Genomic DNA, 23,499 nt, shown 5'->3' with positions numbered 1-23,499 from the left:
TAAGCTGTGGTTATCCATTGAAAGAGAAATCACCAAGGGAAATGATTTATTTGCCCTGTCAGTGGCTTACATGATATTCCCTAAGGCCATAGTTCCTAAACTGCTTTCCATTAAAGCTACCCTGTTAGCATGGAAGTTTCTTGTCTCAAACTTCCATGCTCTAGGTCATTTACAAAAGATACCTATAACACTCAGAGCCCTTGACTACTGTAGAGGCCGACTCTCGATGAACAAATGGATTGCTGAGGGCTTTAACTTTTACGTACACCTTCCCTCAGGATACAAAGCCATGATTGATGATAAGTTAAATAAGCTTAACCATCTGCAAAGCTTTAATCCACATCAAGATTTTGAAATTCCATCTTTAATTTGGTCACACCTCACTAACATTAAAAAACCTGTAAAACATAAAAGTATAGCTTTCTTCTATAAATTTTTTTTCTCAGTGTCCTAAATATGAGAAAAACCCTAATATGTATAAATGGGAAAAAGATTTAGGACAATCCTTTTCGGACGAATGTTGGTACAATGCAATGAGAATAAACCAAACTGCAACATCCAGCTTAGAGCATTGGGACAACTCTCAGAAAATATTGAATAGATAGTACCTAACTCCTTACAAATTAGCTAAAATATATCCATCTACATCACCACTATGCTGGCGTTGTACGGATCAAGTTGGTTCCTTATTCCACATTTTATGGAGTTCTAAAAATCTGACCAGTTTCAGGAACTCGATATCCACCTTTATTGCCTCTCTCACAGGCAACTTGTTAAAACTATCACCTGCTATGGCCCTTTTAGGTATCAACCTTGACACTTTCCCATTTCAATACAGAATATTAGTGGCGAATATTCTTATAGCGGCTAGACTTACCATAACGAAAATGTGGAAATCAATTGAGGCCCCTAACCTGTGTGATGTCATTCTTACAGTCAACACCCAGGCGTACTATGAATTACTGTTAGCACTTAAAAATTATAACGTAATTCACTTTAAGAAGCACTGGTATGTATGGATCATACATCCTAAAGCATCTACAGTACTAAAAGACTTGTACGCTCAGTCTTAACTACCACTAGGTAGCCTGTTGGTATCACTTATTCCTTGTAGAGACTTATGCTGCTTTCATTTCCTGATTGAACATCCTGTTCTCTCTTTTGTTTATTCAAGTTAGAATAGACCTGTTCACAGTTTGCTCCCCTAGGGGTGAATAGGTTTATTCTTGGCGGTTTACCGTATATACTCGAGTATAAGTCGACCCGAATATAAGTCGAGGCTCCTAATTTACCACAAAAAACTGAGAAAAACGTATTGAACCGAGTATAAGACGAGGGTGAGAAATGCAGCAGCTACTGTAAGTGGAAAAAGAGGGTCAACAATGCCCATCTGCAGCTGCATGCCTCACTGTCTCCTGTGCATCTGTCCTGTGCAGCCTACCTGTATCCTGTGCATGTGCATGTGTCCTGTGTCCTGTGTATATGTGCATGTGTCCCTGTGTCCTGTACATGTGCATGTGCATGTGTCCTGTGTCCCTGTGTCCTGTGTCCTGTACATGTACATGTGCATGTGTCCTGTGTCCCTGTGTCCTGTTTCCTGTACACGTGCATGTGCATGTGTCCTGTGTCCCTGTGTACTGTACATGTGCATGTGTCCCTGTGTCCTGTGTCCTGTACATGTGCATGTGTCCCTGTGTCCTGTACATGTGCATGTGTCCCTGTGCAGCCTACCTGTGTCCTGTGCAGCCTCCGTGTGGCGATCTCCATCCTCCCTGTGGCAATCTCCATCCTCCGATCAGCGTGTGATAATACCATTCGGCGGCCATTCCACTGTTCAAAAGCCGTGCCTCCTCCTCATCTGTGATAGGCAAAACACTCCATTTCCCAGCAGTCAGCGGTCAGCCTATCACGGACATTCTCTCATTCTCATACCACGGATGAGGATGAAAGAATGGCCGTGATAGGCTGTACACTGACTGCTGGGAAATGGAGTGTTCAGCCTATCACAGACTAGGAGGAGGCGTGGCTTTTGAAAGCTGGAATAGCCTCCGAACTGTATTATCACACGCTGATCATGTAGGCAGACGGTGGTGACTCGAGTATAAGTCGAGGGGGGCACTTTCAGCCTAAAAAAAAGGCTGAAAACCTCGACTTATACTCGAGTATATATGGTACTAGCTAGAAACTGAATTAAAGATATGAATTTGAAGGATTATTCATGATTATTATACTGACTTAATGTATTTATCAAAAATGCATTCGCTATATTATGTAACTGTAATAGTGTGAGTCCTGTTATACTTTTCTTAATGTATTTATTTGTTATTTTATGTTCTGATAACTAAATAAAAAATTGAATGTTAAAAAAAAAAAAAAAGATCCATAGGAAGTAAGGATGGCTGCCTCCAATGCTGTTGCCACATTGTTCTCTTCGGGGTAGAACCACCAGTGTGCATGGGTCAGCTGTGAGGCCACATAATAAGTTTGAAGGCAAGGGAGCGCCAATCCCCCTCCAAATTAGGTATTTATAGGGTGTCTTTTGCTATTATAGCTACCCCTCCCCCCAAATAAATTTAATAGGAATCGTGTTAATTTCCTTAAATTTGTTTTTGGGGATGTATATTGGGGAGTTACTCAGAATATATAGAAAGCGTGGTAAAAAGATAATTTTAAAAATATTTATTCTACCCAACAGCGTCAGGGGAAGATTGGCCCAGGTCTTAAGCATATTCCTCATTATATTAATGAGTGGATCTAAATTAATTTTGGTGCATGAGGAGATAGGCTGTTGTATCTCAATACCTAGATAGCAAAAGGTATGTACAGTCAGGTCCATAAATATTGGGACATCGACACATTTCTAATCTTTTTGGCTCTATACACCACCACAATGGATTAGAAATGAAATGAACAAGATATGCTTTAACTGCAGACTTTCAGCTTTAATTTGAGGGTATTTACATCCAAATCAGGTGAATGATGTAGGAATTACAACAGTTTGTATATGTGCCTCCCACTTTTTAAGGGACCAAAAGTAATGGGACAGATTAACAATCATCCATTAAACTTTCACTTTTTAATACTTGGTTGCAAATCCTTTGCAGTCAATTACAGCCTGAAGTCTGGAACGCATAGACATCACCAGACGCTGGGTTTCATCCCTGGTGATGCTCTGCCAGGCCTCTACTGCAACTGTCTTGGGGCATTTTCCCTTCAGTTTTGTCTTCAGCAAGTGAAATGCATGCTCAATCGGATTCAGATCAGGTGATTGACTTGGCCATTGCATAACATTCCACTTCTTTCCCTTAAAAAACTCTTTGGTTGCTTTCGCAGTATGCTTCGGGTCATTGTCCATCTGCACTGTGAAGGGCCCTCCAATGAGTTCTGAAGCATTTTGCTGAATATGAGCAGATAATATTGCCCAAAACACTTCAGAATTCATCCTGCTGCTTTTGTTAGCATCACATCATCAATAAATACAAGAGAACCAGTTCCATTGGCAGCCATACATGCCCACGCCATGACACTACCACCACCATGCTTCACTGATGAGGTGGTCTGCTTTGGATCATGAGCAGTTCCTTTCCTTCTCCATACTCTTCTCTTCCCATCACTCTGGTACAAGTTGATCTTGGTCTCATCTGTCCATAGGATGTTGTTCCAGAACTGTGAAGGCTTTTTTAGATGTTGTTTGGCAAACTCTAATCTGGCCTTCCTGTTTTTGAGGCTCACCAATGGTTTACATCTTGTGGTGAACCCTCTGTATTCACTCTGGTGAAGTCTTCTCTTGATTGTTGACTTTGACACACATACACCTACCTCCTGGAGAGTGTTCTTGATCTGGCCAACTGTTGTGAAGGGTGTTTTCTTCATCAGGGAGAGAATTCTTCGGTCATCCACCACAGTTGTTTTCCGTGGTCTTCTGGGTCTTTTGGTGTTGCTGAGCTCACGGTGCGTTCTTTTTTTTTAAGGATGTTTCAAACAGTTGATTTGGCCACACCTAATGTTTTTGCTATCTCTCTGATGGGGTTGTTTTGTTTTTTCAGCCTAATGATGACTTGCTTCACTGATAGTGACAGCTCTTTGGATCTTTGAGAGTTGACAGCAACAGATTCCAGATGCAAATAGCACACTTGAAATGAACTCTGGACCTTTCACCTGCTCATTGTAAATGGGATAATGAGGGAATAACACACACCTGGCCATGGAACAGCTGAGCAGCCAATTGTCCCATTACTTTTGGTCCCTTAAAAAGTGGGAGGCACATATACAAACTGTTATAATTCCTACACCATTCACCTGAGTTGGATGTAAATACCCTCAAATTAAAGCTGAAAGTCTGCAGTTAAAGCACATCTTGTTCGTTTCATTTCAAATCCATTGTGGTGGTGTATAGAGCCAAAAAGATTAGAATTGTGTCAATGTCACAATATTTATGGACCTGACTGTACAACTTGTAATGGACATGAGGTGGTAGTGTAATTGGGGAGGATTAGTCTAGCATAAACAACAGGGATTTGTCCCAGTTTACTTGGAAGCCAGAAAAGTGCTCAAAGCGCTGAATAATAATAATATAATATATAATATAATATATATAATATAATATAATAATAGAGTAGGGAGTGACGACTGGGGGTCCGCCAAATATATCAACATGTCGTCCGCATAAAAGGATACTTTTTCTTCCAGGCCCTCAGTCATCAGTGCCACAACCTCCCTGTCACGGAACGCCCCACACTCCGCTTGAGTGCTTCCGTCATATACCACTTCCTCCCAGTCTGTATACAGATATCAGATATTCCAACCTCTTTCTGAGCAGAAAACAAGGCGACACTTGCTTCACTGCTAACATGGACTCACTTTATTCAGAACCAGAATACAGTCTTATATACACAGGCGAAGATTACTCTAAATACAAACGTAACCTAATTAACATGAGCTAATTATCTCATCCTTTATACAGCCTAGGTGGCTGAGACATGACCTTTTGCCCAGACTTGTGGTCACCGAGCTTCACACAGGAATATAAACACAATAGCTGGAGCTAATTACAATTAACAATACAAACATAACCTAATTAACCTAATTAACATGAGCTCCAATAGGAGTCGTCCCGTCTCCTACATTGTATAGAGGACAATGTGATCAGCTCATTCAATTAACACACATTACCATAAACATCAACACAGGGTTAATTAGAACAAACAACAATGAGTTGAATACCTTTAGAACCTAGACTAAACTAATTTACATTAAACCCATTATAGCTGACATCAGACAGGTGAGTGGAGATGATGACATTAGCATCTCCTCACAGGATGTGTCCCAACAGTATAATTCAGTCTTATCATTCTAATATGGCATATAAAGGGTTCCAGAGTCTGTGTGTTTTGGGGGGACATGGAGCTGAATCCAAAGTAACACCAACCCCAGGGTCCCCAGGCATACAGCTCACAGAGAGCACCATTCCCCCAAATGCTAGGGCCCATAATCGGTGGGCAACAGGCTTGCATACAGTCCTCTCCAACAGCCTCTGTTCTGGCTAGGTCTGTGACACTCCCCACTAGATCTGAGCAGCGCTGTCAGTGGCTCTATCGCCAGCGCAAATAGTAGTGGCGCCCCCTAGTGTTAACCCTACCCTTGCCAGTGTCATTTATACAGTAATCAGTGGCTATTTTTAGTTGTGATCGCTATAAAAATGTTACTGATGCCAAAAAAGTGTCAAAAGTGTCCGATCTGTCCGCTGCAATGTTGCAGTCCCGCTAAAAATCACTGATCACCGGCATTATTAATAAAAAAAAAAAAATGAATAATAAAAATGCCATAAATATATCCCCTATTTTGTAGACGCTATAACTTTTGCAGAAATCAATCAATATACGCTTATTGCGATTTTTTTTACCAAAAATATGTAGAAGAATACATATTGGCCTAAACTGATGATGAAATTAGTTTTTTACATTTTATTTTTTTGGATATTTATTATAGCAAAAAGTAAAAAATATTGGGTTTTTTCAAAATCGCTTTTTGTGTTTATAGCGCAAAAAATAATAAATGATCAAATACCACCAAAAGAAAGCTCTATTTATGGGAAAAAAGGACGTCAATTTTGTTTGGGTACAATGTCGCCTGACCGCGCAATTGTCAGTTAAAACAAAGCAGTGCCGTATCGCAAAAAATTGCCTGGTCATTAAGGGGGATGAATTGGTTAAAAAACCTCTTCTATCATATTCTGATTAGACACCAATCATACTGTAGCCCAAGATAAGAACTGAGAGGGCTAATTCAAGTTTTTGAGATAGCATAAGACACAGGACAGCTCAAAATTACCGTCAGGTAAGTATAACATTTTCCTCTTTATTACTGTGGCATAGGATTTAGGTGTGTTGGACATCTGCAGCAAAGGTGAGGGGATTGCCTCTGAACATTTGCTGTCAGAGCCTTTTTTTTTTTACTCGCATGCTAAAATGCTTTTTTTTTATGTTTGCATGAAAATGCACTTAAACCCCAAAATATTATATATTTTCTAAATGCAAAAGACCTATAGGATAAAATGGCAGTTGCTTTTTTTTTATGCTTTTTTTTTTTTTTCATGTCTCACAGTATTGGCTTAACTTTCTATCAAATATAGAACTTCAGTTAAAAAAAAATTCCAATTAATTTTAGAGTAAAATGTCAAGGAAATAGATACCAGTTATATCATAGATACCAGTTATATCAAGCCTTAAAATTGCATGTGCCTAAAAGCTAAGGAAAAAAAAAACATGTTTCCGCCCGGTTTCGAACCGGGGACCTTTCGCGTGTGAGGCGAACGTGATAACCACTACACTACGGAAACTCACATAAGGACCTCCCCTAGGATAGCTAGGATAGTTTTTTGAACACTACCTCTATGTATGTCTAACAAGCTTTGTAAGTATCTGTTTCTCTCCTAGGTTGTTCATTAAACATAGAGGTGTGTGTGTGTTATTTAAATTGTTATAAGTAGATAAAAGTGCAGCCAGGTATTCCCTTGGATTGTACTACAAAGGGTTTGAGAAAAAAAAATGCAAAAGTTACTTTACGTTGAGGCAATATACCAATATTTATGGTATAATTGTTTTGGATTTTTGAATTTTTTTTTGCCCACACACACACATTGTTTCTCATTCCATTGCTTTCAAATGTCACCTGTTCATGCATTCTCTCCAAACTTTTACCATCTTGTTATATTTGTAAATTAGGGAACATTTTTTCCCATGGGGGTAACAATTTGCTATATTTTTCCATTTTATATCAGCAAAACAAAATGATTGTCTGTACAAAATTGTGTAAGAGGATAGAACCTGGGAAGGAAAAGTAGAAGCTTGTGGGGAAAAACACCAGACTCGTGAATTGATATCCAGAGAAGTTTTTATTTAGTATCGTGTAACATAAAGGTCAATGAGTTTCAGGGGTTTCAAGGACCCCTTCATCAGGGCTGAAACACAAATTATATAGAGGCATTTATAAGTGGTTCTTTCATAAAAATTTATAACATTCACCATATATGAAAAAAAAAATCATATACCATAAAAAGGGAAAATAGAATAAAAGGATATATTTAGGGTATCATGGTAAACAATGGAGATAAAATTACATTAATGGCTAATATGATGAAAGAAAACAGGTTTCCTAGAAAACCAACAATGCTGTGTGATGCCAGTGTCTTAGAGAGGTTTGGATACACACTGTATTAATTGTGAAAAAAAAAATCTTCATCTTTGGTTTGTGAAAATCAACTAACTGCCTGCAACAGACAAATTTGTACTAATGTATTAAGAAAAAAAAATGTGCAAGCTCAACTGCCGTGACCCGGATTCGAACCGGGGTTGCTGCGGCCACAACACAGAGTACTAACCACTATACGATCACGGCTAGCTGTTTGGCTAACTGGTTAAAATCAACTGTTTAGGGCTCTTTAAACCCGTAAAAATGATGTCATTGCTTCTTCAACACTAATACTCACACTGCAAAAAATAGGAAAGCACCAATACCATTTTTTTTTTTTTTTTTTACAAGTACCAATACTTTTTTTAGGACCCGCCGATACCAATTACCGATACCCACAGCAACTGTTATGTTTACACTTCAGCTGTCACCATTGGCACAAAGCATTGAAAAGTTATTTACAATCAAAATAAATGTGTTTTTTTTTTTTTTTAGCTTTGCGCTTTTTTTCAATGTGAAACGTGATAATATATGTTACAGGCAGGGCAGCCTTTAGAAATTTTTGGGCCCCTTACACAGATTAAGGCCTGGCCCCCCCACCCGAGCCTGACCACCAACATTTCCCAGGGCTTGCCCACGGGCCATCCTACTGAATCAGCACACGGGCCACCTTACCTGTACGCACTCAGCCCCCCCCATACACACACCTGCATATATATGTCAGCCACACCCCCCCCCCACACACACACACTGCACATATGGCAGCCCCTCACGTACACAAACCTGTAAACACACAAGGCTCTGGCCCCTCCCTGTACACAAACAACCCCCCTCCCTTTCCCTCACAGCCCATACTTGTAAAGGATTTCTCCCTACCTGGTCCCAGCCCGTTTTCACAAAGCTGACATGTTCCCGAGAAGCACAGTACAAATCACATGAGGGGTGCACATACACATAGTATCCAGAGGTGGCAGTAAAGAGCTTGATGTTTGAGCTCAATGACACGAGAACAGCAGAAGCTGTGAAATCATTTCTGTAATGCACAGCATAGATCCCCTTCACCCGTCTTGCCTTCTTCGGTCCCCTTACAGTTGTGACGGCTGTACCCCCTCCTGATAGCGGCCCTGGTTACAGGTGTAAAAATATTAACGAACAAAGCAAACAAAAGTTTTAATTAATAGTTTTATAAAATAGAAGTGAACAAAAAAATAATCATCAGGAAAATAATTACATGGAGAAAGAGAATAAGAAGTTATTAAAGCGGAGCTCCACCCAAAAGTGGAACTTTCGCTCATTTGTCTCCTCTTCCCCTCCGGTGCCACAATTGGTACCTTTCGGGGGGAGGGGGGGATAGGATACCTGTCCTTGACAGTTTTCCTGTTCCCACTTCCGGCAGTCCAGGCCGCGGCCTGTGACATCACCTCCCTCCTCCCCCCTCCTCCTCCCTCTGTCGCCGGTCCAGTAGGAGAGAGGAGCGGGGCCTCGCACATGCGCAGTAGGGTTCCCGGCGTGAAGCCGTAGGGCTACACTGCCAGGTACCCTCACCCGCAATGGTGGCCGCAGCGCCCGACAGCTGATGTAAGTGTCCTATTATTAAAAGCCAGCAGCTGCAGTATGTGTAGCTGCTGGCTTTTCATTTTTCTTTTTTTGGGCGCAACACCGCTTTAAGGCTGATTACAGTAAATAAAAGGGTTAATAAGGGGTTAAACAGAGGATCGTTTAATAAAAAAACTTTTTTTTTTTTTAGCAGCAAGGTTTCACTGCTGGCTTCCCTTAGCCAAGATGGCGGCTCCAGCACCCGAGAGCCAATTTAAGAATCGGCTTGGGTGAGGACACTGCTGGATGCCTGGACATGTAAGTGCCCCAATAGCAAAAGCCAGCAGCTACAATATTTGTAACTGCTGAGTTTTACTTTTTTTTTATTTTGAGGGGGGCGGAACTTCTCCTGAAAGCCACCCTGGCTGCAAAAGCTGTTCTCTCCATCCCTGGCCATGAATGGGCAGAGTGGCATCACAGGGAGGGGTGAGAGAGCCAGCCAGAGACTGTGCCAGGCTTCTCTTGCAGCCATGGCCAAAGGAGAGCCTGACTACCGCCCAGAATACAGAGACACTGATTGGCTAAAGTGCAGCCAGGGAAAGGAAACTATGGAGGGATGGTGTGCAGGAGAGAAGAGGAAAAGGGAGAAGCCAGGGGTTTGGGATTAGATTACCGTAAGATTAATTAATACACTTCAGCCCTGAGCCTCTTTCTGAGATTTGTTGTTTACAAGTTAAAAACAGTTTTTTTTTGCTAAAAAAACTACTTAGAACCCCCAAACATTATATATATATATTTTTTTTTCCTAACACCCTAGAGAATAAAATGGTGGTCATTGCAATACTTTCTGTCACACCGTATTTGCGCAGCGGTCTTCCAAGTGCACTTTTTTTGGAAAAAATACACTTTTTTGAATTAAAAAAATAAAGACAACAGTAAAGTTAGCCCAATTTTTGTTTTAATCTTGTGAAAAATGATGTTACGCCAAGTAAATTGACACCCAACATGTCACACTTCAAAATTGCGCCCGTTTGTGGAATGGCGGCAAACGTTTACTCTTAAAAATCTCTATAGGCGATGTTTAAAAAAATCTACAGGTTGCATGTTTTAAGTTGCAGAGGAGGTCTTAGGCTAGAATTATTGCTCTCGCTCTAATGCCCCGTACACACGGTCGGATTTTCCGATGGAAAATGTCTGATCGGAGCGTGTTGTCGGAAATTCCGACCGTGTGTAGGCTCCATCGGACATTTTTCATAGGATTTTCCGACACACAAAGTTGGAGAGCAGGAGATAAAATTTTCCAACAACAAAATCCGATCGCGTCAATTCCGACCGTGTGTGGCTTGTTCCGACGCACAAAGTGCCACGCATGCTCAGAAGAAATTCCAAGACGGGACAGCTCGTTCTGGTAAACTTAGCATTCGCAATGGATACAGCACTTTCGTCACGCTGCAATGTTCAAAATGGTTTAATACAGCGCACTCTCTTCTTCTTTATAATGTGACAAGAATTAAGTCGTTTTGCTGCTCATATTCACACACACTTCTCACAAAGTTTTATTTTTGTTTTTTTATTGGGATTCCCTGAATATATTGTTATTAGTTGTCACATCTGACAGAATTTTTTTTATTATTTAATTTTTTGGGGGATTTTAAGCCTTTTATTTTTTTTAATGTTTGGATTTTTTCCAAGGCTGATCTTTGTTCAATGTTATTTTTATTTTTACTCCAGAATATTTTTGTGTGTGTTTTGTGTGTCAAGTTACCCCAACACCATTGATATCTTTTATTATTTAATCTCAAGGAGATTGTTTGGTGTTGGTGTCCCTTGTTCATTTCACATTGTATATTTGAAATGTACCTGAATCCTCACAAACCAACTGTCCTTTTTGAAGTAAAACACATAGGAGAGTATAATTCAAAACAAAAATCCTTTATTAAGGGCTCAGAACCAAACAAAGAGGAAGTCAACACTGGATCAACAGGAGAAATTAGAGAAGCCTGGGACCCCCACGGCAGACATCAATTCTTGAACATAAAAATTGGTGGCCTGAGGAGTCCATATGTAAGGGAGGGCAGTCTGGTCCAGAATTCGCAGAGATCCGGATAGCAGCAGATGACATGTGTGTCCCCAGGCTGTGGTACCACAAGAGGCTGCATTTTTTGGCCGACCAGACTGGATCCAGGGTCCTCACTTTCTGGTCTTCCTTTCACGCTTCATTCCGGGCTGTGGCTGTGCAGTTGGAGATGTGGCAGGAGGAGGAGGAGGACTGGGAGGACCTGGAGGAGAGGGAGGACGAGGAGGAGGACCTGCAGGAGGAGGAGGACCATCGCAAAGGTGTGTCTGAGCTGTCATTTGGCCCCTCATACCTTTGTTAAGAGCCTCCAATATGAGCGCCTCACACAAGACTTGTTGGCCCTCCTCCATCCTCTGCATTTTATATGCAATGATGGCAGCAATGTCCTCCTCCACGGTCTGTCGTGCTCCCAGGACCTCTGTAGCCCTCCAAAAGAGTCCTCTGGTAGCCTCCTCTAGGGCACTCCTCCTACTGCCACTTTCTCTTTTCAGGGGGGGTGGAGGGACCTGCAGATCAGCCAGCCGGCTCGGCCCGGCCACCTCCTGGCTGAGACTTCCCTGTGTATGAAAAAGGGACATGGTTGTAATGTTTTGCTTCATCAATCACAATCCTAAATTAGTACTCCAAACTAACATCTAGTTAACATCATTGATTGGACAAGCAGAAATATTTAGAGGAATGCTATACCTGGCTCAATCTGGGCTCCTCCACATGTTGCCTGGAAGGCCCAGGTTGGGCGTCAGAAGCCTCAGCCGGGGGGGGAAGGAAGCGTGGAAGGAAGACTGGAGAGGGATGGCCTGGGTTCAGTCTGGCCTGCCAGAAAATACAGCCTGTCGTAGTACAACATCCTGGGGACATAGATGTCATCTGCTGCTCCAGATCTCTGTGAATCCTGGACTTTATTGCGCTCCCTTAGATATGTACTCCTCAGGCCACCAATTAAGATCTTTAAATAGGTGAATTCTGACGTGGGGATCACCTGCTTCACAATTTCACACAATTGCTCCAGTGCTGCCTTCCTCTTTGCTTGGTTCTTGTAATGGGGGTGGGTAATCTCCCACAGACATGGCAGCTCCCTTAACATATCTATGAATACTGACATGAAGTCATTGTCTTTCACTAAGATATCCATGTTCACTGCAAGACACAACACAAGACAAAGCCTAATGTCAGACAAAACTCTCCTAATCTTGTTACAATATAGGCTTCAATGTAGAAGCAGTATAGGCACAAGTTTGTCTCTTACCTTCGTTCTTACGATCGGCGCGTCCAATGCTCCTTCCTCCGCTCACAGATCGCACGTAATACGCACACGTGTTACGCTTTATACACACTGCGCATGCGTGTAACTCCGCCCGACCCTGATGTTCTTTCTAGTCTATTCCCCGCCCCTTTTCGTTCGGCGCAGTGGGTGAAGAGCACATGGTGGAGTTAGAGCAGGTGCGTGCTAATTGCAGGAACGAGGAGGAGGAGGAAAGCCCGGATCCGGACACGTCACGATCCAGAAGGAGACGTTTTAAGGCCACAAATATGTCCTTTGGGGAGATGTTGGAGATGGTCGACATCATGAAGAAGTCCGACTATGACGGAAAGTATGAGCCTTACCCCAACCCCAACATCAGAAAGGCAAAGATCATGGCGAAAGTGGTCAAAAGCCTTCACAAGAATTTCGGGGTACGACGATCGAAAGATCAGCTCAGGAAGCGGTGGTCGGACCTGAGGTTAAGAGAGCCAGAGCAGTACCGAAAGATCCAGAGAGTGCTGCAAAAAAGTAAGTAGTTGTGCTGTGTTCCTATTCTTTCTGTCTTTATTGCGTTCGTGCTGCTCCATATGCTTTTCTTAATTGTACAGTTTAAAAGGGCAACTTTAATGTTCATGGGCCCATTATTCGTTCGTATCAAACATTTTTCTTTCGGCCTCTAAAACACCATTGTTTAGGCCGTATGCATTTTCCCACATTTTTTTTGGGCCTACTTGGATGCCAAATAGTTGTTTGTGTAGATGGGTTTGTTACTAGAATGAAATGCAAACTAGATTCTGTGTAAGGAGAGGACACTCAGCAGCTGTTTTCACATCTGGACACTGGAGCACTAGTGTGGGACACAAGAACACCATTTTTATTAGGGGGCCACACAGGTGCTCCAGTGTATACTATAGGGGGGTCTCCATATGTGAAGCTTGTACTAAACAGGTAAAGTATTGCAGCTTGACAAAGGCCAATAAAAAAAATACATCTTGGAACTCGGCTAAAATAGACAATTGTACCCCACTTCCAAGCAATGTTTCCTATTTCTAGTTCTGCCATCAAATATCTGTGTGCTAATTATACCATTTTTGTTTTACATAGGGGAGAAAAGACTCGGAGGACACCCCTCATCCGAGGAGACCATAGACCCTCCACCTCTGGAAGAAGGGGAACTAACACCAACCCAAGAAGAGCAGGAGGAAGAAGAAGATGTGGTGGAGATTGGCACCACAACAGGTGAGTGTCTGCGACCACAGGCTCAGGTAAAAGAGATGGATGGTGGCAGATTTTTGAGACCTGTTTTTGTTTTCTTTCTCTCTTTTTAGGTGATCGTGATGTTGTGTGTCCAGAACGTTTCACATCAGAAAGTGCCCAGATCCTGATCGGGGAGATCATGGGGTGTAATGTCGAACTGCAAAACATACAGCAAAAAATCAATGATGTTATTAAAAAAAATAATAACATCATTGATGTAAAATTTAAAACCCCACAAAATCACTTTTTGGATTGTAGTCCAATCTTTTAAATTTTTTTGCAATGTTTTGAAAAGCCAAATTTGGAGGATGCACACAGTGTGCCAACATGTGCTATCTGCCATCACGGGAGATCAATGGACGCGTTTTGGGGGTGCAACCCCTTCCTCAATTATAAAGTAGCGTTGAGGAAGGGCTTGCTCCCCCAAAACACGTCCCTTGATCCCCCCTGATGGCAGATAGCACATGTTGACATTCGTAAATTGGTGTGCATCTTCCAAATTTGGCTTTTCCAGGGGTGATTTCCCCCCATCTGAACGCTATATCAAACCCAGTTCCTAAATACTGATGTTTGATATAGCCTTCAGGTTTTACCTAATGTGAACTTTGTAAGTTCAAGTTTTTTGGCTTTCTTGTTGGTTTTACACAGGCCTGTTTTATCTGAAATGGACATTTCGATTTTTGATAATGCTACTGCAAAAATTGTTATACAACAAACATGTTGGTTTGTTTTAAAAACCTTTGGTAAATGCACATGTGATTGTGCAGGTATAAAAAAGTTGCTTACTCAAGAATGTGTGGATTATTGTCTCAACACTACAATACAACACTTTTGGGGTGATGTAATTGCTGTTTTCTGCAAAAATGGGTGTTATTTCCTAAGGGCAAATCCTCTTTGCACTACAAGTGCAGTTTCAGTGCAGTTGCAAGTGCACTTGTAGTGAAATGTGTTTTTGCATTTAGGAAATAACAGCCAACAGTGCTTTGTTTAAGGTTACACAATCACGACATTTTCTGGACTCAACACATTTCTGTCAGGGTCAGCTAAAACAAACACAAGCAGTAAATGTCCACCAAGAATTTCTTTTTTTTTTATTATAAAAAGGCTTCACAGATTTTCTGGCATATTGATAGCCCCCCTACCCGCAAAGAACTCCAGGTAGCGTAACCGGACATCACGGGCACTCAGGGAGGGCAAGCCAGGACGGCCGCTTTCAAGCGCCGTCAGTGTGGTTTGATGTATGATTCCGGCCTCAGGCCCAACTGAGCCAGCATAGTTGGCCGAATGTTTCCTTAAAAAGTTATGGAGAACACATCACGCAAGTATAATATGGTTCAGTTTATACTCCGCCATATGGATGGGTGTCATAAATAGGCGGAACCGGCTGGCCAGGATTCCAAATGTGTTCTCCACCACTCTTCAGGCTCTGGCCAACCGGTAATTAAAAACCCTCTGTTCCGGGGTGAGGGTCCTCATTGGGAATGGCCGCATCAGGTGGTCCCCCAGCGCAAACGCTTCATCAGCAACGAACACAAATGGGAGTCCTTCAACATTGTCCTCTGGAGCTGGCAAGTCCAAGCTGCCATTCTGGAGACGCCTGTAGAACTCCGTCTGGGCGATGACTCCACCATCGGACATCCAGCCATTCTTCCCCACGTCCACATACAAGAAGTCGTAATTGGCCGACACCACCGCCAACATCACTATACTATTGAACCCCTTGTAATTATAATAGTACGACCCCGAGTTGGGTGGTGGGACGATGTGGACATGTTTCCCATCAATTGCCCCTCCGCAGTTAGGAAAGTCCCACCGCTGGGCAAAGTGGGAGGCCACAGTCTGCCATTCCTGTGGCGTGGAAGGAAACTGTTGAGGAAAAAACAATAAACATTACTATTTTTTAACAGAAACATGGCAAGCAGATTAGACACAAACATTATGGGGCAACCTCAAGATAGCATTTAGTAAGGGGAATTTAACAAGGCAAAGTATAAGGTACACCTATCATATTCCCCCCCCCCCTCTCATTGGCCATTTCTAACATTATAAGGGGTGTGTGTAAATCTTGGACAGGTAACCCTCTTCACTTCATTGAGAGATGAATGCCTAAATAATGGGTATTACTTTGAACAGCCCGTCCTTAGTTACACTATTGGCAGCCCACTGGACAGGTAAGAAGTGTCATAATACAAAGATATAAATACACACTGTACACATTTGAGGACATTTGGACATTCTGCTATTACCTATCAAGATAATAATAGGATACAAAAACTTTAAACAGTACCATTGGAAAGTATACAGGCAGGCCCTTGCACTGCATGCTTTGGGGAATTCATCCATAAATCTGAGCACTAAAGAGGTGGGTATAGTGTGTATGGGTTTGGCAAAGTCAGCAGATAGATGATTGAGGATAGAGAATTGGGATCAGCTGACTTAGCAGTTGGGGTAGGGAGGGTTACTAAAAATTATTTGGGGACACCACAAAAAAAAACCTCTGGCACTCTGCCTGAATTTAAATCAAAAATTTCCAAACATTTTAGGGGGTGTTTGGGGTAAAGCACTACTATGGAGCTGATAAAATACATTGTTAAGTGACTACATGAGGTGAATATAGGCCAGGAGACACCATGCTGGGGAGGTTAGTGAAGGGCAAATATGTATGAACGACCTAAAATATTAATTACATAAAAATCCAGCATGCATGAGGACAAAGGGGACATTCACAGCATATTACAATCATGGTAATTAGGGAATGAGGAATGAAATACAAGATATTATCAAACATTCAATACAATAAAATGTGATATAAAAGGATAAAAATCCTACCTTCATATACTCCTTCTGTAGGACCTGGATGATGGCAGAACAGGTCTCTGGGATGATGATACCCAGAGCCTGGGGGGAGATGCCTGTCGAGAACTTCAAGTCCTGCAGGCTTCTCCCTGTCGCCAAATACCGCAGGGTAGCGACCAACCTCTGCTCCGGAGTGATGGCTTGCCTCATGCAGGTATCCTGCCTGCTGATATAGGGAGTCAGCGAACCCGACAAATGGTGAAACACGGGGTCCGTCATCCTGAGAAAGTTCCTGAAATCATCAGGATTATTCTCACGGATCTCACGGAGCAAAGGCATATGAGAGAACTGGTCACGCTGCAGCAACCAATTCTTGGTCCATGAACTCCTCCCCACCCTGTTCATGGACTGGACTTGTGTCAAGGTCAGGACCCCAACACCAAGCCCCCGCACAGCACGAACTCTACGAGGAGTACGCATACGAAACATGGCTAGAAAACGGTCGGCTGCTCAGAACGAAGTAACAGAACGCACTGAAGAACAGCAAGGCCTGTGAAGAGCGACCTGAAAAACAGCAACGAGCGGGCAAGATCGCACAGAAAACTCCGATACGAACTTACTGCACGCACTGAAGAGCAGATACAAACCCACAAGCACAAACTGAACGGCAGAAAACGATCTGAAAGCCACGAGTCTGAAAAAGCGCGAATCGTCTCTCACCAAACTTTTACTAACACGAGATTAGCAAAAGGAGCCCAAAGGGTGCCGCGCTTGGTTCTGAACTGGCCTTTTCTAGTCTCGTCGTACGTGGTGTAAGTGACCGCGTGGTTGGCAATCGGAAATTCCGACAACTTTGTGCGACCGTGTGTAGACAAAAAAGTTTGAGCCAACATCCGTCGGAAAAAATCCTAGGATTTTGTTGTCGGAATGTCCGAACAAAGTCCGACCGTGTGTACGCCCTATTACAATTGTGGCGATACCTCACATGTGTGGTTTGAACACTGTTTTCATATATGGGCGCTACTCACGTATGCGTTCGCTTTTGCGTTTAAAAATGATTATATATTTTTTTCTTATTTTACCTTTTTATTTTTACTCTGTTCTTTAAAAAAAAAAAATAAAAAAAAAAAAAAAAAAAATTCACTTTTAGTCCTATTACAAGGAATGTAAACAGCCCTTTTAATAGAAAAAAAGCATGACAGGACCTCTTGAATATGAGATCTGGGGTCAAAAAAACCTCAGATCTCATATTTACACTAAAATGCAATTAAAAAAAAAAGGTTTTGAGAAAAATCTGAAAAAATGCCTCTTAAGAGCTATGAGCGGAAGTGACATTTTGACGTCGCTTCCGCCCTGCAGTGGTATGGAGACGGGTGGGGGCCATCAGGATGCAATCGCTGCCGGCGGCAGAGGGCACTGGAGTGCGGCGGGAGGGGCCCTTTCCTGCCGCCGATAAGTGTTCTCGCGGTGAATCTGCCACAGAGACCACTTTTATCTGAAATCGGACCGCTCACTAAATAAGAGGATACCGGGGTTATGGTAGGTAGCTGCTGCCATAACGATATCCCTCTTCAAACAACCAACGTATAACATGCGTAAGTGGTTAAACTCCAAAATATTATATATTTTCTAAATGCAAAAGACCTATAGGTTAAAATACTGGCAGTTGCAATTTTTTATTTTTTATGTCTTGCAGTATTAGCACAACTTTCTATCAAATCGTTAACTTCAGTTTAAAAAAAAAAAAATCCAATTCATTTCAGTGTACACAAATGTAAAATGTTGAGGAAATAGATACCAGTTATAACAAGCCTTAAAAGCTAAAAGAAAAACCATTGAGAATGTTTCCGCCCGGTTTCGAACCGGGGACCTTTCGCGTGTGAGGCGAACGTGATAACCACTACACTACGGAAACTCACATAAAGCCCTCCCCTAGGATAGCTGGAGACTTTTTGTACTCTACCTCTATGTATGTCTAACAAGCTCTGTAAGTATCTGTTTGTGTTATATAATAAATCAATATATACACATTTTATTTAAATTGTTATAGATAGATAAAAGTGCAGACACTTATCTCCTTGGATTGTACTATTGTACTACAAAGGGTTTGAGAACAAAAATTTAAAGGTTACTTTACGTTGAGGCAATATACCAATATTTATGGTTTAATGGTTTTTGATTTTTGAATGTTTTGCCCACACACACACATTGTTTCTCATTCCATTGCTTTCAAATGTCACCTGTTTGTGCATTCTCTCCAAACTTTTACCATCTTTCCATATTTGTAAATTAGGGAACATTTTTTTTTCTATGGGGATAACATATTGCATTTTTTTTCCACTTTATATCAGCAAAACAAAATGATTGTACAAAATTATGTAAGACGATAGAACTAGGGAAGTAAAAGTAAAAGCACATGGGGAAAAACACCAGACTCGGGAACTGATATCCAGAGAAGTTTTTATTTAGTATCATGTAACATTAAAAGTCAATGAGTTTCAGGGGTTTTAAGGACCCCTTCATCAGGGCTGAAACACAAATTATATAGAGGCCTTTATAAGTGGTTTTCATAAAAATTATAACATTCACATAGTTACATAGTAGGTGAGGTTGAAAAAAGACACAAGTCCATCAAGTCCAACCTATGTGTGTGATTATGTGTCAGTATTACATTGTATATCCCTGTATGTTGCGGTCATTCAGGTGATTCTCTAATAGTTTCTTGAAACTATCAATGCTCCCTGCTGAGACCACCGCCTGTGGAAGGGAATTCCACATCCTTGCCGCTCTTACAGTAAAGAACCCTCTACGTAGTTCAAGGTTAAACCTCTTTTCTTCTAATGCCCCGTACACACGGTCGGATTTTCCGATGGAAAATGTCTGATCGGAGCGTGTTGTCGGAAATTCCGACCGTGTGTGGGCTCCATCGGACATTTTCCATCGGATTTTCCGACACACAAAGTTGGAGAGCAGGAGATAAAATTTTCCGACAACAAAATCCGTTGTCGGAAATTCCAATCGTGTGTACACAAATCCGATGGACAAAGTGCCACGCATGTTTAGAATAAATAAAGAGATGAAAGCTATTGGCCACTGCCCCGTTTATAGTCCCGCCGTACGTGTTTTACGTCACCGCGTTTAGAACGATCGGATTTTCCGACAACTTTGTGTGACCGTGTGTATGCAAGACAAGTTTGAGCCAACATCCGTCAGAAAAAAATCCTAGGATTTTGTTATCGGAATGTCCGAACAAAGTCCGACCGTGTGTACGGGGCAATAATTGTAATGAGTGGCCACGTGTCTTATTAAACTCTCTTCTGCGAAAAAGTTTTATCCCTCTTGTGGGGTCACCAATACGGTATTTATAAATTGAAATCATATCCCCTCTCAAGCGTCTCTTCTCCAGAGAGAATAAGTTCAGTGCTTGCAACCTTTCCTCATAACTAAGATCCTCCAGACCCTTTATTAACTTTGTTGCCCTTCTTTGTACTCGCTCCATTTCCAGTACATCCTTCTTGAGGACTGGTGCCCAGAACTGGACAGCATACTCCAGGTGCGGCCGGACCAGAGTCTTGTAGAGTGGGAGATTTATCGTTTTATCTCTTGGGTTGATCCCCCTTTTAATGCATGCCAATATTCTGTTTGCTTTATTAGCAGCAGCTTGGCATTGCATGCCATTGCTGAGCCTATCATCTACACCATATATGAAAAAAATGAATATGCCATAAAAAGGGAAAATAGAATAAAAGCATATATTTAGGGTATCATGGTAAACAATAGGGATAATTGCATTTAAAAGCTAATATGCTGAAGGAAAACTGATTTCCTAGAAAACCAACAATGCCAGTGTAATGAGTGCACCCTATAATGTTTAAATGCAATATTATAGATTTTTTTTAGATATTTAAAAAAATATTTTAAGCATTCTTGGCTATTTAGAATATAGTAGTTGTAGAGGACAACATAGGATTTCCTATTCATAGCTTCCGGGTTGCCATAGCGGTGACCCAATCGAAGCCGATCCCGATGACATACCAGGTACGCGATTTGGGGACAAGTGGTTAATGTAGAAGTAGGTACAATGACGGGGAGCATTAAAAAAAAAATTAGTGTGGAGAATTGTTGATTGGCAACAAAAGCCTATGTCATTCTTCATACTTTACAGATATGAAGCTCCTCCACCTTAGGAGCAGGTGAGTTCTCTCTTTAGCAATCCTGTGTTGGTTTGCCGCCAGAGCCAGGATGGCTAGTTAACATGACAGTGCATGGTGAAGGAAATAATGCAGATAAGCCCTGCTGGGGGTATTACCGAGGTTTGGATACACAATGTATTAATTGTGAAAAAAAAATCTTCATCCTTGGTTTGTGAAAATCAACTAACTACCTGCAACAGACAATTTGTACTAATATATTAAGAAAAAAAATGCGCAAGCTCAACTGCCGTGACCCGGATTCGAACCGGGGTTGCTGCGGCCACAACACAGAGTACTAACCACTATACGATCACGGCTAGCTGTTTGGCTAACTGGCTAATAGGTGGCTGTTTAGGGCTCTTTAAATCCTTTAAAATGATGTCATTGCTTCTTCTGTTCAACACATCTTTTCGTGCAGAAACTAGGAAATGATACCATTTTTTTTTTTTTACGGGTACCAATGCTTTTTTTTAGGACTCACCGATACTTACACTTCAGCTTTCCAGCATTGGTACAAAGCAAAGCATTGAAAAGTTATTTACAATCAAAATTTATTTTTTTAAACTTTGCGCTTTTTTAAAAAAAAATGTGAAACATGTTAATATGTTACAGGTGTAAACATATTAACGAACAAAGCAAACAAAAAAAAGCTTTAATTATTAATAGTTTATAAAATAGAAGTGAACAAAAAAAATCAGCAGGAAAATAAAAATGACATGGAGAAGGAGAGTAAGAAGTTAATTAAGGCTGATTAAAGTGAATAAAGGGTTAATAAGGGGTTAAAACAGAGGATCATTTATTAAAACATTTTTTTTAGTTGACATGTCATGTACAGATTGAAGTTCATCCCTTTGATCTGTAGATGAATAAACATAAGGATACAAAAAGAAACAATCTTTTTATCTTTCTGCTTTAGCAGCTAAACAATGTTGTTGATAAACATTGCCTGGCTGTTTTTTTTTTCTTTTGACAGCTCCAATTTGGACTTCGTTGACTCATTCAGCTGTCAGTGGGGAAATCCTGCTGACAGCTGAAAGAAATGAATATCGTTTTCAGGTATCGGATCATTTGCACTAGTAAAAAAAATTGTACATTAAAGAGGTAAACCACCAAAAAAAAACGTAATCCCAAAAATGGAAATGTATAGCTTTTTCCTGGAATTGCTATGGGGTCCTTGAGAAGAAATCAGTTGTAGACAGATCTCCTGCCTACACTGACCCCCAATGTATTGGTCATTTCTACACGGGCTACCAATGTAATGGCCACTTCTACACTAACCACCAATGTAATGGTCACTTCTAAACTGACCACCATTATATGGGTTAATTCTACGCTGACCACCAATGTACTGGTCACTTCTACACTACAAATTTCAATGTCAAATTTCAGTTTCTTTTCTGGCTATTATTGTTTAATTTAAATTATATTAAAGTGGAGCTCCACCCAAAAGTGGAAGCTCTGCTTGTCTGCCCCCCCCCTAAAAAAAAGGTGCCAAATGTGGCAGCCGAGGGGGGGAGGCAGACAAGCAGAGCTTCCACTTTGGGAGGAGCGGGTACCTGCTTTTCACAGATACCCACTCCCACAGAAGTTCGGCTCCGCCCACAGCCGGCCCATTCACAAACCACAGCGTGATTCACACATGTGCAGTAGGAAACCGGCTGTGAAGCTGCAAGATGGCGGCTCCAGCACCCGAGAGCTGATTTAAGAATTGACTTGGGTTGAGGACACCGCTGGATGCCTGGACATGCAAGTGCCCCAACAGCAAAAGCCAGTATCTACAGTATTTGTAACTGCTGACTTTTAATTTTTTAAGAACTTCTCCTGAAAGCCACCCACACGCAATAGCTGTTATCTCTCCATCCCTGGCCATGAATGGGCAGAGTGGCATCACAGGGAGGGGTGAGAGAGCCAGCCAGAGACTGTGCCAGGCTTCTCTTGCAGCCATGGCCAAAGGAGAGCCCGACCACCGCCCAGGATACAAATGATCACCATGACTAAGCTCCGGGGGCGGGGTGAAATGCATTGGTGGCGTGGCCTGGCTGGAGTCCAGGCTGAGGTTGCCACTCCATTCACTGCAGTAGGACACCATAGATGTGTGACTTCCAGGGGTTACCCACCCTTTCATGAACCTTTGCAGGAGCCAGAACGGGCTCCACCCCCTGTCTGCACTCTAGGAGCAGCTGCGGATGCACCGATTACATACTCCTTTCCTATCCAGCCTGAGCGGCCCACACACGTTTCCCAAGCTCAGGATACAGAGACACTGTGATTGGCTGCAGTGCAGCCTGGGAAAGGAAATTATGGAGGGATGTAGAAGCCAGGAGACAGCTTCTATTAAGTGGAGAACTGTATGGGACTACAAGTCCCAGGGGGATGGTGTGCTGGAGAGAAGAGGAAAAGGGAGAAGCCGGGGTTTGGGATTCAATTAAGATTAATTAATTAATTTACAAGATACCTTTTTCCTCAATCTGTGAAAGTTTTCTATACTTTTATATTTTAAACCTGTTTTCTTTTGTTTACAGTTATTATTATACAGGATTTTTAGAGCGCCAACAGTTTGCGCAGTGTTTTACAATATAAAAGGAGACAGTGCAGTTACAATACATTTCAGTACAAAAGGGTTGAGATGATTCTGCTTATAATAGCTTACAGTCTACTAACAGGTTAAAGATTTTTTTCTAATCTTATTTCTCAGGTTATGACTTAAA

The 23,499-nt window shown here is 41.7% G+C and overlaps 4 non-coding genes across 4 annotated transcripts; all 4 read right to left on the bottom strand.

Moving 5' to 3' along the window:
* Window positions 1-6,765: 6,765 nt before the first annotated feature.
* On the bottom strand, window positions 6,766-6,838 carry TRNAV-CAC (transfer RNA valine (anticodon CAC)). Its single transcript has one exon. It is a non-coding gene; the product is annotated as a tRNA-Val (tRNA).
* A 986-nt stretch (window positions 6,839-7,824) lies between these two features.
* Window positions 7,825-7,896, bottom strand: TRNAH-GUG (transfer RNA histidin (anticodon GUG)). The gene has a single exon. It is a non-coding gene; the product is annotated as a tRNA-His (tRNA).
* Window positions 7,897-18,440: 10,544 nt separating this feature from the next.
* Window positions 18,441-18,513, bottom strand: TRNAV-CAC (transfer RNA valine (anticodon CAC)). The gene has a single exon. It is a non-coding gene; the product is annotated as a tRNA-Val (tRNA).
* Window positions 18,514-21,036: 2,523 nt separating this feature from the next.
* On the bottom strand, window positions 21,037-21,108 carry TRNAH-GUG (transfer RNA histidin (anticodon GUG)). Its single transcript has one exon. It is a non-coding gene; the product is annotated as a tRNA-His (tRNA).
* Between the last annotated feature and the right edge of the window lie 2,391 nt (window positions 21,109-23,499).

This window comes from Aquarana catesbeiana, linkage group LG03 (assembly GCF_042186555.1).
Source record: "Aquarana catesbeiana isolate 2022-GZ linkage group LG03, ASM4218655v1, whole genome shotgun sequence".
Taxonomy (NCBI): domain Eukaryota; kingdom Metazoa; phylum Chordata; class Amphibia; order Anura; family Ranidae; genus Aquarana; species Aquarana catesbeiana.
Note: the sequence above shows the minus strand (reverse complement) of the source record. Positions and strands in the feature narration are given on the sequence as shown.